At 40.5% G+C, this 12,286-nt stretch overlaps 1 long non-coding RNA gene across 1 annotated transcript; it reads left to right on the forward strand.

The window, feature by feature from the left end:
* The first annotated feature begins 6,536 nt into the window (after positions 1-6,536).
* On the forward strand, positions 6,537-6,848 carry LOC133715272 (uncharacterized). Its single transcript, XR_009848974.1, has 2 exons — positions 6,537-6,649; positions 6,755-6,848. It is a non-coding gene; the product is annotated as an uncharacterized LOC133715272 (long non-coding RNA).
* Positions 6,849-12,286: the final 5,438 nt, after the last annotated feature.

Genomic DNA, 12,286 nt, shown 5'->3' on the forward strand with positions numbered 1-12,286 from the left:
GGAGCTTGATACTGTTGTGATTTATTTTCGGTCAAGGTCTAGGCTTTAAGTGAGTTTGATTTAAGTGAGTTTGCTTATGTTTGATGTTTTGTGGTTGCATGTAGTGTTTGAGATGATGATAATGATTTCTTTTGGTTTTGGTAAAGTGGTGTAGGTAGCTACTGTTGGTTTCTGGTGTGAGTACAATTATTGGCTTCTCTGAATTGTTAATCCTGTTGGATTTGACGAATATATAGTCTTAGAGTAAGACTTTGGTGTGGTTTATCCTTCTTGAAGGACAATACTACTTCAATTTCAATTCGGCTAGGGTTAACAATCATAAAGATTGTTAATGGTCTTGTGACCTTGTTTTGTCAAGTAGGTATTCTGTTAGATACCTTGATTCTTAAATGTTGTCTTTATTTGCTAATTTGATGGTTGTATACTTGTTTTCCATAGTCAAGGGTCAAACGTATCTGCTATGTGCTTGAGTCATGTACGGGTGTTAAGAACTTTAAATTGGTTTGGTTTATTTAATTTCTATCAAGTCTATAAGTTTGATCCCTTAGATCTACTTATAACTTGCATCTGAACCTTTTGGTATATAATGAAATTCCTACACTTTCTCTATTGTAAGATTGATATTTTATAGCCAAGTCTTTTAAAAGCTCATATGTTTTTTTTTTATCAAAAGCTTCTAGATTGAAGAAAACCTTATACTCTTAAGGTAAGTCAGTGTATATAAAATTACACATATCACACCTGTCTTGGCCTTGATTAAGGACATATAATCAGAACTGTGCAGTAATTTTGTAATTTCATCAAGAATATGAATGCAAGTGACAGACAAGGAGATTCTCTAAAGGTATGATCATAAAAAGCGTCATTTATTTTACTGGTAAATCTTTGTCAGTTGTGTTCAGACCTAGTGATCCATATGTAAACTGAAGAGTGAGTTCATTTAGTGTCGTTACTTGTTTAATTAGTTGCTGTTCAAGTTTTGCAACTGCATGGTTATATGTTTTCTTATTATTTACATGTTGAAACTAACTAATATGTATAAGTGGGACTTGACTTTTGCATCAATATGTTCTGTATATTTCTACAAGTGATGTTTCAAAGCATTATGATCTTACTGCTTCTGTATTGCATGCTTATTAATTACTTTGTTTTTATCATTTCAATTGGTCATAAGAAGCAAAAGAACTGTCCTCTTTCATTTTGTATGTCTGATCGATATCACTTACAAGGAGAAGTTAAATAGAAGCAAAAGTTATTGGGCACAAGATGCTTGAAATTGAGTAAATCTAACATACTTTGCATGAATTTTATGTAGTGTGATTGCAGATCACTAATACCTTTGTAGAGAAATTGTGCAGAAGTTTCAGATGCGCAGGGAGTTAAACTAGCTCCAAACTTGGTTTTGAAGACTTTACATATCTTTCTTTTCTTCATTTGTAATTATTAGTACAAGTGCATGTATATTATTCTTTTCATTGTGCATTAATTTGGTTACGTAATTATGTATATATATTCCGCCAACGAGGCCAGGGAAGGATCCATCAGTCTCTGCTGCAAGTATCTATCAGGTAAACTACTTATACTTAGTCAGTTTACTTTTACCAAGCATTTTGATAATATGTCTTCAGATTATTATTGCTGGATTTACTTGCATAGTTACTTTATTGGGATTGGATTAATTTATGCATATACGACTTCGGCATTAATCCAAACAGTTGGCATGTTTCCAAATCCAATATTGAGATTGAAAATTTCAGGTTATGATTTTATTTCAAAAGAGGACAGAATGTGACATGAATGAAAAGTGACAAGTTAACTGTATAATGATTTGAATCCGGTTAGGCCCGGGATATAATTAAGGAGGGATCGAGTTCCCTTGGGTGAAAGACCCTAAACATGATTGGGGCTCGTGGATTCGAGCGGATAATTAAGTAGGGATTGTGCCTCCCTAGGGTGAAAGACCCCAAACCCAATCGGGGATCCGCTTAGTACGGGGTGTGCTCGGTGGCCTTAATACGAGCAATGGGCCTAACCGGGGAAAAGAGGAAAAGAAAGAACATAATGCACTTTCTGGTTGAGAAACACATATGATCGGTTCGGTTTTGAGAATTATACGTGATCAGGTCGATTTCTGGACTATTGACGGTTTGTTTTAAATGTATCTAATGCTTGATGCAAGTGTGATTGCTATGAGCTTATGATGAACATTGTTATCTGGCAGTGTTCTCACTTATATTTCGATTGTTTTAAAAACCTGACAAGTTTATTACCAAAGTCCAGGAAAAAGTTGGTATACCTTGCTAATTTAAATGCACTGGAATCTGTTTTTAAGTTGTGAAATTGAGAGGAAGTAAAAGGTAACTAAATTTGATTGGAGCAGAACGATGGGGACAATCATTTCGTCCAAGTATGTTATATGTTTGATAATTCGAGTTTACGCTGCTATAGCACATCAAATGGTCTAACTACACATTATACAATCATGCTCGAACACATTCCATTTGGTCTCTTCCTTTAGCATCCATCCATCGGAAAAGTAATGTTTGTATATGAAACACAAGGATGGTCTTGATATAAAGTTGGTCTGCCTTAAAAGTGGGTTTGAAGGTAGAAACCTCCTCGAAAAATTGGAAGGCGTATTGGTTCCGGGGAATCCATAAATGGATTTAATCGCGTGCATCTAAATAGATTTTAACAAAAGCATATAAATGAGTTTTATTCGAATGTATAACCATTTGATAAGCTTGTCAAACAAATGCAAGCATATTACTCGTTAATACTTGGTTAATATAAGAATAACACAAGTTACTGCCCATATATTATGCACATGTTTTTCTTCTAAGTGTCATTAACACTACTTTAAATTTCAAGGACGAAATTTTAAAACGGGGGGAGTTTGTAATACCCGGCATTGAGAAGTTAATAAAAGAATCTGTGAGCCCGGATATCGAGCTTAAGTGACATAGTCCGATAATTTACTTATCGATCTCGATAAACGTTAAAGCACTCGAGAATATTTTCAAAACTTTTCACAAAGTGAAATCTTTAGTAAGAGTTGGATAATAAAGTACACGACACGACGAATTCGTGGAAATTTTCGGGGAATTTTCCGAGTACCCGACCTATTTACGGCGATTTTACGTTGTGGGATTTAAGAAATTAAATCAAGAAATGGAAATTTGGTGGAGCGACGTGAGCCATTGATCCACTCACCGCTTGATCAGGACCGTCCATTGTTAAATGGACCAATCTACTTATATGTGTTGATCTAATCAAGGAGGGGGAGAGGAAGCGAGAAACTTCTCGCAGCACCGCCTCATCTCTCTCTTGAGCTCTATCTGGAAGTCTCTGGAGGAAAAAAGAAAGAAACGGAGGGGAGAAGGTTAGTCAAAAAAGAGAGGAAGAAAACCCATCCATGGGGTTCCTGATCGCTCCCAACTCCGTACCAGCTCTCCTTAGAGGATAGATGGAAAGAGAGAGAGAGAGAAGGTTTTGGGTATTAAATAAAAAAGGGTCAGGATGTTACAGATGCACTTGAGTTTGTTGAGTGTTGGCCGACCAATGATGGCGTTATATGAGCTGAAACAATCAACAATTATGAACTCCGTATGTATCTCCACCATACATGGACTAGTACCGATAACTAGCCGCATATAGTCAGAACCCAGCGGTTGCGTGACGTCACCGGAGAAGCTGAGCAGTGGTTCATGATCTTGGAGTAGTTTTCTGTTCCGCTTAAGGTCGTTGTAACAACCACTGAATATGACGTTGACAGCAGATCCGCTATCAACCAGGATTCTTCCTACTGACATTTTACCGAGAATGGCATCAATCAAGAATGGGTCGTCATGGGGCAGATGTACGTCGTGCTCCTCCTCCTCTGAGAAGGTAATGGGCTCCCAACCAGACTTTGGGAGTTTGGCGGATCTTTCGTAGCGGATGTTGCAGACTTCCTTTGGGTGATTAGCCCGTGCATAACGCTTTCTTGCTCTGTGAGACATGTTGGTGATTGGAGCACCTCCGTCGATGGTGTTGATGCGGCCCAAGGGCTCAATGTCGGCGATCACAGGTGGCGGTTGGCGCACCTTGAATTGCTCCAGCTTGCCATCACGGTACAAGGTCTCAATGGCCGTTTTGAGAGTATTGCAGCTGTTGGTATTGTGACCGCTGTCCTCGTGGTATTTGCACCACCTGCCAGTGTTTCTTGGCTTTCCTGTTTTTGGGTATCTTCCCGGGGGCGGCGGTGGGATCTGATCTTTGCACTGATTGTATAGTTCTTCATACGAGGCCGTGAGGACTGTAAATACTGCATACCGCTGAGAGGATTCCGTTTGTTTGTGGCGGTTGTCGCCATGGGATGGGCGGTTTCCCTTGTAATGTTGGTCCTTCTGCCGCTTGTTATGGTACTGGCCCTGTTGCCACACTCTTTTCTTGTCAGTTGGCGGTGTGCTGGGAGTTTTGCTAGCGGTCCCCTGCGGACTGGAGGAGGGATGTGTTGATTTTTCTAGTGTTGCTGGTGGCGGTGGGGTTTCTCCATATGTGATGAATTCTGCTTGGGCATGAATGACCGCTTCACTCATGAGGTAGTCGTACACCGCACCTGGATGATTGTAGTTGAGGTGGTAGAGGAATGGCCCCTTGAGTAGTCCCTGCTTAAAAGCCGCCGAAGCCATTGTTTTATCAAGATCGCGGCATTGAAATGCTGCCGCCCGCCACCTTGTGACGAATGCCTTTAGTGTTTCTTCTGTACCCTGCTTGACGTTGAACAGTTGACTTGTATTGTGGTGTCCGGCGGACAGTAGGATGAACCGAGAAAGGAAAGCGTGTGACAATGCCTGGAATGAGTCAATGGAACCCGGCGGGCATTCGAAGAACCAATTCATTGCCTCATTGTCCAGCATTTCGCTGAACAAGTGGCATAGGGTGGCGTCATCGAATCCCTTGTTGTTGGTGACCTTCTTGAAGGTGTCCATATGGACGAAGGGGTCAGTCTTACCGCTGTAATGTGACAATTTTGGAGTCTTTGCATACGCCGGTCTGACAGCCAGCAAAATTGCAGCAGTAAATGGTCCTGGCCTGGATGCGAAAAGTGGATTTGAAATTGGCGCTGGGGTGCCTGATTCCGCCTGGATTAACCTTTGTTCCAACTGCTGCATCCTTTCCAGTATTTGAGCGGTTGCATCGCCGGCGGGCCCTGGCCGGGTATTCCGCTGAACTGATCCTCGCCTGGGAGCGGGTGGGTTTCCCTCGGTTCTTGCCCTAGGTCTCGAGCGGTGGGTGTGTAGTGATGACTCTGCCTCCTGTTCCAACATTAGCTGGGGCACGGGGGGCGGCCCCATTCCTGCTAGCTCTGGTGGGCGCAGCGGGACCTGCATATGCACGACTGGTGCTGGTACCAATGCGCCGGTACTAGGTCGGCTGTGCCTGGTGCTCCGCGACATCCCGCTCCGTGCCGGGTTGGCGGTTGCCTCCAGCATTCTCTTTAGCTCGTCGAAGCGTGACACAAGCGTGGCTACTTGCTTTTGGGCTTCGGCCTTCTCTTTGCGTTCCTGTTCACGCTCTCTATTTGCTTCGTGAAGATCCGCCAACTCCAGCTCATATAGAGAGGCGAGGTCTTGGCTTGGTGGGCGACTGCTACTGGGGTTTGTCTCACCGCCGGGGTTTACCGGGGTGGTGAATAGCGCGCGGTTGATGCCTACCGCTGGGTTGGTGGGTTGGGGTATGGCGGACTGATCTGCCTGCTCGTCAGCGTCTTCCCCGCTACCGTTAGTCGTGGTGGTTGTGGTGGGATGACCTTTTGTTCAAGATTTCTCACAGACGGCACCAATGTTAATGCTAAAAGTTCGGCGGTAGCCGATCTCTTGATTAACGCAGATCCGATGGGCGGACCGTTACTCTGAAGGTTGATGTATAGCTTCCGCTAGCTGTTACACGAGAAATAGGGTGTCAGAGGGAGACCGCGTTGGGCGGTCTTCACTTCTCCGATGCCTAAGTTAGTCAATGTATACGGGCGGCACAACAATAGGTGAGTAGTAAATGCGTAATTAATGAGGAGAGAGGAGAGAACATTTTATAGGTGAGGAGAGGGTTGATCTTCTTCTTATTTTCGATGTGGGACTGATGTGCTTCAATTCCCAGCGTCTAGAGCTTCTGATGCTATCTTGGCGCGGCGCGTCAACGGTGATCTGGGGGCGATCCGGGGCTCAGGCGGTAGCCCACCTGGCTGTGCCTTCGTAGGTCACTCCTTTGGTGAGAGTTGGTACCTCTGGCGGTACAATAAGCGTGGCTTATTATAGCTAATTATGCTTGGCACATGTAGGTACATTATTCACATCAATTTTAGCTTCATGAGTATTAGAAAGACATGATATGTTCCTTTAGGCTTACCATAGAAACTGTTCCTTTTACCAATTCAGTTTCTCAACTGTCAGCTCTATAACTGTTGTCTGATTTTGTCAATCAACAAACTTGCATTTGTTTCTTCTAGAGTTCCCTCTTTTACAGGAATTTGATGTTCACCACTTTGTACTAAAATGTGTCTACTTTGGTTTCTGTATCTTGCAGCTCCCTGCTATAATTTCTCTAGGCTTAACTTGAGTAATCCCTCCCCTTGTCTCTTACTCAAGATCAAATAATGCATTTGTTTCAGGTAATGTTTCTTTCCAGACTTATTTTCAATTTTTCATTTACCTTGTCTTCTATTTAACAATAAACAATTATGTTCCTTCCTACTTTGCCTTCTCATATCTGCCAGGCAAACATTCCTGCTGCTTACCTAAATGCCAATATGGAGTAGAGTGAACAACAGGAGAAAACTCTGAATATGTCACCCCTGAAAAAGTTGCCAATTGAGTACGCTGTGGGTTGAACTTGTATAGTTAGATTATTGTTAGTAGTTATTTATTGAATCGTTAGTTTTTGCTTAATAACTTTGTGCTCATTGTATTGTATTTTAATTATAATAGATGCATTGGTCACTAGTCTTGTACTAAATTATGTATATTTTAATTTTTTTTTTTGTGTCATGTAAAAGATACAAGGACGTCTTTTCTACGTCCTAATAGACATTAGATGACGTTTTTATGAGATACGAGGACGTTTTTCTTGTGTCCTTTTAGATATTAAATGACGTTTTTTTGAGTTATAATGACGTTTTTTTAGTGTCATTGTAGACATTAGAAGACGTTTGTAAATAGAAACAAGGACACTTTTTCAACGTCCTTGTAGACATTTAAGGACGTTTTTTGAACGTCCTAAAAGATGACTTACTATGACTCCTTGATAGATGACGTTTTTTTCGAGCGTCCTTAAAAGTTTTTAAGGACGTTTTTTGAATGTCCTTAAATCCATTTTTTTTAGTAGTGTTAGTTAAAATGCTTAAGAGCATCATGTGTGTGTTTGGCCTTACATGCACACCACCTGTTTGATGAAAGTTCCAGTTAGAGTTGTACTGTAGTTGTAGTGTATACCACTGGCTCCCAGATCATATATTTATTGATTTTGTATATTGCTCCCTTTTCAGTCATAGCACTTCAAGACCTATACAAACTCTCAACGAACCGCCACAGCTGACTGGTTGGGGATTGGATGGGGACCCTTGCAGTATCTTTGAGGCTTGGGACGGTGTGCTATGCGTTGGGGCTAATGTCCATTGGCTGTAATGACTTATTGATAATCAATAGTTATCTACCATACTTGGTTTGTTTTAGAGTTATATTATGAATAACTCACTTGCCCTTTAATCTTATGCAGGTTACTTGATGATTGTAATTTGACCGGCTACATCAGCCCAGAGATCAGGCACCTCTATAGGTTGCAGAAACTGTAAGTGGTTCCACATTTTTTTTTCCCGCTTACTACCAACGTTTTAAAACGCTGAAGGCTTACCCGAGGCGTTTTCGGGAGAGCCTTGCAGCCTTAAGGCATAAGGCGCATAAGGCGTAAGCCTTGCGACATAAATTTTTGTCGTCACATTAAGAGCAACCACTAGTAGTAGTACTAGAACTCATTGTTGCTGCACTAAACAATTAAATATAACATCTTATCAATTACATATAAAATAACACTCTGGGCAGGGAATTTGAACAATACCAGCCAACATATACAAAGCAATGATACAGAGCAACATATTCAGTCAATGATACAGAGCAACAATTAATCTTGAAATCTTGTACCTTCAAATCTTGTCTGCAAGTCAATGATACAGAGCAACATATTCAGTCAATGATACAGAGCAATGATATTCAGTGATTTCAGTCAATGATACAGACCAACATATTCAGTCAATATGATATAGAGCAACATATTCAGTCAAGATTTGCACCTTCAAATCTTGTCTGCAAGTCGAACTCCAAATCTGCAAGCACCTCTCAAGTCTGCCAATCGAACTCCAAGTCTCGAAATCCAAGTCAAACTCCAAATCTGCAAGCACCTCTTCAAGTCTGCCAATCGAACTCCAAGTCTCGAAATCCAAGTCGAACTCCAAATGTGCAAGCACCTCTTCAAGTCTACAAATCGAACTCCAAAATCCAAATCTGCAAGCACCTCTTCAAGTCTGCAAATCGAACTCCAAATTGAACTCCAAGTCTCCAAATCGAACTCCAAAATCCAAATCCAAATCCAAATCGAACTCGAACTCGAAGGCTGCAAATCAAACTCCAAGTTCGAAAATAATGGGTTCTAAGAGATTTGCTTCCTAAACCCGAAAGCTGAAAAGGGGAGGCGAGGTTGGTACTCTGCTGAGCTGCTGAGTCTGCTGTGCATCGCGACCTAGGTCTTTAAACCTCAAAACCAAAACGACATCGTCTCGGAAATCAAACCTGCGCGTACGCCTACGACGCCTCAGGCGTCGTTTTTTACGCCTTGGACACCACCTCAGAAGCCTCGTCGCCTTATCATCGAAACTCACTCAATTTAGGTGCTGATTTTCACTTTTTAGGCCTTAGGCACGCCTCAAGGCGCGTTTTTTAATTCATTACTTACTACATTTGTGTAACTATACATGTTCCTAACATCTTTTCATCTTTCTTCTTGCAGGGATATTAGTTCCAATACCATTGCTGGTGAAATTCCAAATGTCTTACCCCCCAATGTGACTCAATAGTAAGTAATAAGCCTCATTCACGCAACTTGGTAATTTATGAATTTACAAGTTTCCAAAATATTCCCCCCATCCTTACCTGGCATGAAAAGTCTCCGACATTTGTGAGTTGCTTATTCCCTCACCGCTAACTTTTCTGGTTTTCATTAATGTGTTTTCAGTCATAATCTCATTGTACTCAATACCATTATATTATTTTTAATGCAGGAATCTAAGCCACAATTTGTTATCTGGACCCATTGGCAATGTTTTTCCAGGCCTACAGAATTTAAGAGAAATGTAAGCTTTAATTTACATTGTATTTTAATGTCAGCGGCTGGGGAATGAATTTGTCATTACTCATTATACAAAAGATGCATAGTTTTTAAAATGTTGCTATATTTGCCAGAGAAAAGAATGATATGTTTCCTTCCAACAATTCACATTACCGTCGTGGTATCTGTCAAGTACTGTCTTGCTAAGCCTCTCTGTTTTAATCTTCAGCTTGTAGGCAGGCTTTCACAGGAGGAACTAATGGCTCAATTACCATCTTTTCTGCCTGCATTGAAGTGTCTGGAAACCAGAGTGCTGATGGTCGCAAGGTAAGGGCTATAATTTATCTTATCCCTTAATCCCTGTAGTGCATTAGCAATGACCATTCAAATGAAAACTGTCACAAATGATCTAGACCTTAAGTTGCTTGGTATGAGTTCTCCAGATTTTTATTTTTCTCTCTTTTCCCCTTTAATTTCCCTTTTTTTTTTTTTCAATTCTTTTTTCATACCTTTTCCTTCTGTGAAAGTGTTTCTGAGATTAAATTAAGATTAGATCACGTGTTTGTATTCTCATTATTTTTCAAATTCTCGTGTGTCTGGTTTGGAGGTAGAGAGCATTTTGTGGGAAACATTTAGTGTTACAGCGCACATAGGCCGGATTTGGTACACATGACAAGATTGGATTTGTTAACTTGTCTGAATAGGATTGGATTCCAACAGGTTAAGATAGCTAATCCTAGTCTTATCCAATGTTCTAAAAGATGTTAGGCGCTAGGCAGGCGGTAATTTGATCCTAGCACTTAAGAGGCCCACAGGGAAGCCTAGGCGGGGACTAGGTGTTTTTTTATTATTTCTTTATTTGGCATACGACGAAAATACGAGAATTTCGATCGAGTTGTAGATATGATCTCGTTTTGGTACAATCGCTTACATGATTTTAAAATTACTAAGAAAATGATATGGCATGATCGAAACATAAAAAAGAGAGAGCGATGCATCACATATGGAGCCATGCTACGAATCAAAACCGGTTAAGGAATATCAAATAAGTTTTAGTGAGATTATATACCTTCAATACAAGTTTGTGCAAAAAAGGAGATGCCGTCATTAAAGAAACCAATTGAAGTAGACAGCAACCGTCTTTCAATCCTAGTTCCAAATGCTTGAGATTTACAAATGTAGGACACTCATGTTTCCCATCGTAGATCTGAAAACCAAACGGGGGACGAGGCACTAACATTGTGCAACAGAAGGAAATCAAAACGTTATACATTATTAACTGTTATACACACACACACACCCCAAATTTGTTCAGTCAGAGAGCCTCTAGCTGAGATTTGACAACCTCTCGCTGAGAATGACAGTCTAACTGAAAATCAGCGGGAAGAAATGGACAGCTCAGCAAGCTGTGGTACATTCTTAAGCAGCAAGTTTATAAGTGTTGGGTCATTTCCACAAGTGCTTTAAAGCAGACCCTATTTAAAAGTTTGGAAATTATTCTATGCACCAACGGTGCAAATGACCCAACACTTATAACATGATCTCAACTCTTGATATTTATAATTAATATTTTTATTAATAACCTAAGAGTATATTTAATATAATCTAACCATCCATTTATGTCGATGCACTAAATCCTCCCCATTAAAAGTTGGCCCGAATGTGGAAAAAGTACTAAAGACCGCCTTAATCTCATTTCCCCCTTTGGGAAAAACTCAGTTTTTCAAGATGAGCAAATTGAAGTTTTAGACTCTCTTTCCCAAGGCGAATTGGACCCACGTGTAAATGGAACTCGCACCCTTGGATCATTTATATCGTATGCAGTTGAATAGTTGTGCCTCTTATGTTGTTTCACTGCACTGTTCACCCAATTCAAGTCCCTATCGATCTCCGACTCTATTCTTACTCAAGTCCCTATCGATCTCCGACTCTATTCTTACTCATGTGTATGAACATTGGACGCAGTTGAGAAAAATATCATGGCGAAAATCGAGTGTGGTAATGAAGGTCCAGAAATGGCGCCATCGAGGAGATAGGGTGCTAGTAGCTGCTACTTGAACCTGCTTCCTTTAGGGGCAACAGAGATACTATACAAACTATAAGCTCATCTGCACTGATTCTGTCCACCACCACCTAGTTTTGCACATCCTTGAATAAACCATAAAAGAATCAAAATGAACAATCAGTGAACCAACCAGACTGAAACGCACTCTGGGTTAAGTTGTTCATTACTAAGACCATTATATTTCCAGAATTTTCACGGTGATAATTGTGGTATGTTTCTAGGTTACATTGGCACAGATGGAACACCAGCTACCTCGACTAACAAAAATGTAGACTTATCTTGAGCGTCAACAAGGAGGTCAAGTGAAAGGTATGGGTGAGAAACAAATTTTGCATTAATTGTTCAAAGTTGGCAACATGTAACGTTCTAAATATTTTACCATGGATTCAATTCATTCTGAACTATTCAAAATTTATTCTATTAAATGAAAAAGTTCCTTTATGTTTTATTTTGGATCTAAATTTGCATTTTGCCTTGTATTCTACAGTTGATTTCTTTAGAAGCCATTGAAGATGTTACCCAATTGCACTTATTTGAAAAATAATTTTCAATCCCAAATGTTCATTGATGAGATTCATACTGTTGTAGGAGTAGGTGTGTGTGCTTCTTCTGGCAAAGCTAGCTAGTTATTTTCTAGTTAATCTGTGAGATTGTCTTTTTATATTCTTGTAACGTGATTGTTTTTGTTAGGGGCTACAGATGGATTCTGGGAACTTGTTGAAACCAATGCTTGGGTGGGGTGAACTACGATGTATAGGAACAACCACGTTGAATGAGTACAGAAAATATCAGATAGCGCCCTTGTTTCTGCAGCAGTTCTTTCTGACGGATACATTACAGAAACAAGCTGACACAGATAAACACTGG

The sequence above is a fragment of the Rosa rugosa genome, chromosome 6, assembly GCF_958449725.1.
Source record: "Rosa rugosa chromosome 6, drRosRugo1.1, whole genome shotgun sequence".
NCBI lineage: Eukaryota > Viridiplantae > Streptophyta > Magnoliopsida > Rosales > Rosaceae > Rosa > Rosa rugosa.